Consider the following 6,077-nt stretch of genomic DNA (forward strand, 5'->3'; position numbering starts at 1 on the left):
ACTTCTAAGCAACCTGGGTAGCAGAAGAAATTTAAAAGTTCCTACAATTCAATGAAAATGAAGACCATCACAAAGAAATTTGTGGGACACAAAAGCAGTCTTGAGGCGCAAATATATCATCCTCAGTGCTCACATCAAGAAAATAGAGACCAACCAAGTAAATAATCTCATTACAATTAAAACAGCTAGAAAAAACATGAAAAAAATGGAACCTAAAGTTACTAGGTTGAACCAGAAAATCAAATTAAGAGCAGAAATTAATGAGGTAGAGAATACAAAAATTATAAATAAAATTAATTTTAAAAAGCTGGTTCTTTGAGAAAATAAATAAAATTGATAGACCTTTGGCAAGATTAATTAAGAAAAGAAGAGAGGAAACCCAAATTAACAAGATCAGGGATGCCATAGGAAAAATCACAACAAATACACAAGATATCCAAACAATGGTAAAGAACTATTTTCAAAAGTTATACTTTCTAAAGAAAGAAAACCTAGCAGAAATTGATGTGTTTTTAAAGAATAGCCAAAACAATTCTAGGGAATAAAGACAACATGGGAGAGATATCTATGCCGAACTTCAAACTCTACTATAGAGCCATAATAACAAAGGCAACATAGTACTGGCACAAAAACAGACCCGAAGACCAATGGAACAGAATAGAAGATCCAGAAATAAATCCACAGGCCTACAGTCAGCTGATATTTGACAAAGGAGCCAAAGACATACAATGGAAGAAACACAGCCTCTGCAACCACTGGTGCTGGGAAAACTGGGCAGCCACATGCAGAAAACTAAAAGTGGATCCCAGCCTAACACCATGCACCAACATCAACTCAAAATGGATTAAAGACCTTAACATTAAACCTGAATCTCTGAAACTACTACAGGACAGAGTAGGAGAGACACTTGAACTAATAGGCACAGGCAGGAACTTCCTGAACAGAGTGAATTAACATCAACCAAATCAACATATATTTCATATTCATTGCTATTCAATAAAATTTGATATTATATATGACATTACTCACAACACAGGGGTTCTTCACCACAATCCCCACCTGAAACCACACTGGCTGCTCTTGGCAGTGTGCTTTGCGAGTATGCTTTTAGGATCCTGTGAGGCTTCTATTAAAAGGTAATTCCATTTTAGTGGTACCCATTCCAGGAATTGGACTGTTCTTATCAATGGCCTACCTGCATAATACTTTTAATGGGGGAAGACATACTGCAAGTTCCTATCTTATTTTGATGTAACCGCTTGCTCACCTCTAGCAGAATCTTGGCACACAGGCAGATGCTTCCCAAGGGAAAGGCTGACAGAAATTCACAGGTGTGGGCTGGGCCCACCTTCCTCTGACAGTAATTAATAAAAATGACCACTGTTCCTGCTGCCCCAGGGTGGACACCGCCCTAAAATACTTTATCACTTCACAAAAAGCAGACTCGCTATGTGAAAAGTGAAAATAAGTTTGTGTCTTCCTGAAATTTTAATAAGGACAAGAGCAGAGATATACAGAGGGTACAAATCCTAAGTAGGCTAATGTGAATTGAAAGCTAGTCACATTCTTCAGGAGGTATAGAGGTCAAGCAAGAAATACTACATTGAAACTTGTGCCAAGCCAAGCTTCTCTCCATGGTCAATGTAATATTGTTTCAAATGGGATATCATCTAGCTACATGCCTTCCTCTCCCCATAATGACTCATTAGGGTTCCAGAACATGATAAGGCAAGTGTGGAGAGGGTGAGGGAAGCAGGGTCTTCCTTCAAAGATCGAAGGTGTCTACTTGCTCAGACCTCTGGGCTTAACCCTGAGGCTTCTTTACCACTCTGCTTATGTCATAGAGGGTTAAAGCCTTTGCTTTAGTTCCCTTTTTCTTAGGAAACAATGTCAGTTATTTGCATGCAACATTTCTGGATGTGAGGATGAAAACACTGGAGAACCCTGTTCTGGACTGGTCCAAGTGTTTGCTGACTTGACTTCTCTGTGTCTTTCAGCAATTTTCCAGAGCACAAGCTGTGGAGAAAAGGCTACTTTATCAAAGACTATATACAGCTGAAAAGATACCTGTTCAACTCATGCTACAGTAACTAAAGCAAGTCCAGCCTGTTCTCATCACAGAAACTCTAGGAAAAATCACAATATAGGATTTCAAATATAAACTCTTAGAGTATTTAATTCTACATTAAATGATACTAACCTGTTACCATCTCTACAATCACCAGCTGTTACATTAGGGAGTTTATTTTCTTTTTTGTTTTTTTGTTTTTTATTGGTTGTAAGGCCTGAAATCTGGGCCAAGGCACTGTTCCTCAGCTCTTCAGCTCAAGGTTATAGCCCTCTACCACTTGGACCACAGTGCAACTTCAGACTTTTTCTGCTTATGTGGTGCTGAGGAATCGAACCCAGACCCAGGCAAGCACTCTACCACTGACCACCTTCCCAGCCCCATTAGAGAGTTCTTAATCTCCCTAATGTTTAACTTAAACATATGAAGAAGCCCCAACATAGAAGATAAACTTTGGATGGTGATTAAATAGACATGTTATAATGATATGTCAAATGTGAGTTTTCATTAAATATATTGGAAATAAGTTAAACTTCTACTTTGAATTTTTCTTCCTAGTGTTTAGAGCCTCTACAGTACCCAGTGCTCAAAGCAAGGGACCCAGGCTCTTAAGTTTCTGACTCTAAAAGTCAGAAACACAACATACAAGCATTGAGTCTCTTTAAAACTTCAGTGTTTACTCACTTATTATAATAATTTGGAAGCCATTAGGAAGTTGAGATACTAGAAAAGAAATTATTATTTTAAAAATATAACTTTAGTTGGCATTTAGTTTCATCAAAATGCATTATACTCAAAACCTGACAACTAAGGAATTGAAATCTCTTAGGAGGAAAGAAAGAAAACAAGAAAGAAGGAAAGAAAGAAAGAAACAGAACTTGTGAGTTCTCAATGCTTTCAATTGTTTAATCTACTAAAGTGTTACTTGCTCAATAGGAAAAGCAATGTACTTAGTAATACTAGACTGGCATTAATACATCTTCATAGAGTTAGCCTGTACCGCCCTTCACATGGTTAGGATGGACAGGAATCCTTATTTTCAATGCTACATTTATGGCTTCCTCCCACTTAGGTACTAGGACTTGGGCATCTCCCTATCACAAGCCACGGCTCCTACAAATCACAGAGGCATAATGTGCTACTTTGGTTACTTTACCCAGTAGCTCTGAAAGTGCCTCGTGTCTTTTCTTTATTTTAGTTTTGGTGGTATTTTTCTTATGATCAGCTTACTTGACCAGACACAGGGTATTTTAAAACTAAAAAAGATGAAATAATTGGAAATAATCTATGACCTCAAATATTTCTTTTCTGGCTGAGTTTTCCTCATCAGCACTTATTGTCATTCAGTACAGGGGAAAGATACCAAAACAAAATAAACACAAACTTATTAGCAAGAAGAAAACTAACAAATGATAACATGAGGGTCCTTTCCTTAAATTTCAGTATAAGTAGTTTTACAGCTATATGGAAAATAGCTAAGAATATAAAATCTTTGGAAGACACCAGAGTGGATTGAAAATAGCAGACTCACCATCTCTCCTATGTAAACTAGCAAATCCAAGGCCGTGGCTGCTAGACAGCTCTGAGCTGCTGCTGAAGGATGCCCGGGGGCAAGGCAGAGGCTAGTGGAGCATCGCGCTTGTCTGAACAACAACAACAAAAGACATCATCATCCCTCACAGGCTACAGATACACTGAGAAAAGTGTTCCTACTCTCTACTTTCTCATCTCCCTTCTTTTTGAGTTAACAGGTAGAAAAATGCTTGAATTTGTAGCAAACATCAGTTTTCACTGAGATATGCTAGTAACTGCTAACTACAGGCTCTCATTGATTGTTAAAACCTGATTTATAGCATTTGCTGTTTCCCATGGTGTAAGTATTTCAATTTGACCAGAATTGAACCTATCCAGGGGGGTTACTGATCAACACACTAGAAAGAAATGCACAGTTTCACACATCATACAACATTTTCTCCATGCAAATAGAAGATATGTAAATAGACATTGTGCTTAAAGCATAGGTGTCATGAAATCAATACCTAGTGAACAGTTGTGAGAATTTACTTCCATTTTGCTTAACTGAAATATTATATAATTTTATTTTGACAAATGACTGGTTTGTAAAAGTAATGATTGGCTTATACTAGTAACTAAAACTTAATGCCAGCGACTGATTATTGAATAAAGAAAAAAGTATTTCTTTCAAGGTCAGGAACAAAAACTTATGTTAAACATTGAACCCAAAAATCTTACCAGTATATAGAAGAAAATAAGTAAGAACAGGAAATAAACTGTCAACATTTCTAGATATTTTGATTGTATAAATAGAAATGTAAAAATAATTGTTAGCTATTACGTTAATGTATAAAAACTCAGTATACTTCTAAACATTATCTGTTGACATGTTCTTGTATTTAAAGAATCCCACAGACTCCACTCCCAAATTATTCAAGCTGATTCAAAACGTTGGCAAAGTATCAGGGTATAAAATTAGTCCTCAAAAATCAACAATGAGAAAAGCATGGCTGAAATTAGGAAAACAACTCCATTTGTAATAGCCCCACAAAAATATAAAGTAACTAGGAATTAACTTAAGGACCTCTATGATGAAAACTTTAAAAACCTGAAAAAGGAAGTCAAAACAGAACTTAGAAAGTGGAAAAACCTCCCATGCTTCTGGATTGGAAGGATCAACATTGTGAAAATGGCAATACTTCCTAAGGCTATCTACAAATTCAGTGGGAAACCTATCAAAATTCCAACCACATTCTTCAAGGAAATAGAAGAGGCAATCCAAAATTTCATATGGACCAATAAAAGACCCCAAATAGCAAAAAAGTACTTAACAGAAAAACAGTGCTGAAAGAATATCAATACCAAATTTCAAACTCTACTACAAAGCCATTGTAATCAAAACAGCTTGGTACTGGCACAAGATGGAATAGAATTGAAAACTCAGAAATGAACCCACAGACCTATAGCCATCTAATCTTCGAAAAGGGAGCTAAAAAATAGAATGGAAGAAAGACAGTCTCTTCAGTAATTGGTGCTGGCAAAATTGGTTAATCATCTATAGAAAACTAAAGCTAGAATCATGTATATCACCCTGCACCAGAATCGACTCCAAATGGATCAAAGACATCTGAAAACATTAAAGGGTGGAATAGGAGAAACCCTAGATCTCTGAAAACATTACAGGGTGGAATAGGAGAAACCCTAGGTCTCCTTGGCACAGGCCAAAATTTTCTTAATAGAGACCCAGAAACACAACAAATCAAAGAAAGGTTGGACAAATGGGATTGCATAAAGCTGTAGGGCTTCTTCATGGCAAAGGTCATAGCTAGCAAGATCAATAGAAAGCCCACAGATTGGGAGAAGATCTTCACTAGCCATACAATGGACAAGGGTCTCATATCTAAAATATACCTGGAACTCAAAAAATTAATTCCCCAACAACAAATCCTCAAAGAACTGTCCAATAAATAAGTGGGCTAAAGCTTTAAAGAGAAACTTCTCTGAAGAAGAAAGAAGGGTGGCCAATAGACACATGAAGAAATTCTCAACCTCTCTAGCCATAAAAGAAATGCAAATCAAAACAACCTTGAGATACCACCTCACTCCAGTTAGAATGGCTAGAATCAAGAACTCTAATAACAACAGATGCTAGAGGGGATGTGGACAAATGGGAAAATTACTGCATTGTTGGTGGGAGTGTAAACTTGTTCAACCACTTTGGAAAGTAGTATGGAGGTTCCTCAAAAGACACCACATAGAGCTCCCCTACTACCCAGCAATCCCACTTTTGGGCATTTACCCAAATGATCACAAACAAGACCATACTAAAGCTACCAGCACAACTGTGGTTATTGCAGCATTATTTACCATAGCTAAGATATGGAACCAACCCTGATGCCCTTCGGTAGATGAATGGATCACGAAAATGTGGTACATATACACAATAGAATTCCATGCCTCAATCAGAAAGAATGACATTGCCCCATTTGTTAGG

The sequence above is a fragment of the Dipodomys spectabilis genome, unplaced genomic scaffold, assembly GCF_019054845.1.
Source record: "Dipodomys spectabilis isolate Male_0828 unplaced genomic scaffold, ASM1905484v1 ptg000112l, whole genome shotgun sequence".
Lineage (NCBI taxonomy): Eukaryota > Metazoa > Chordata > Mammalia > Rodentia > Heteromyidae > Dipodomys > Dipodomys spectabilis.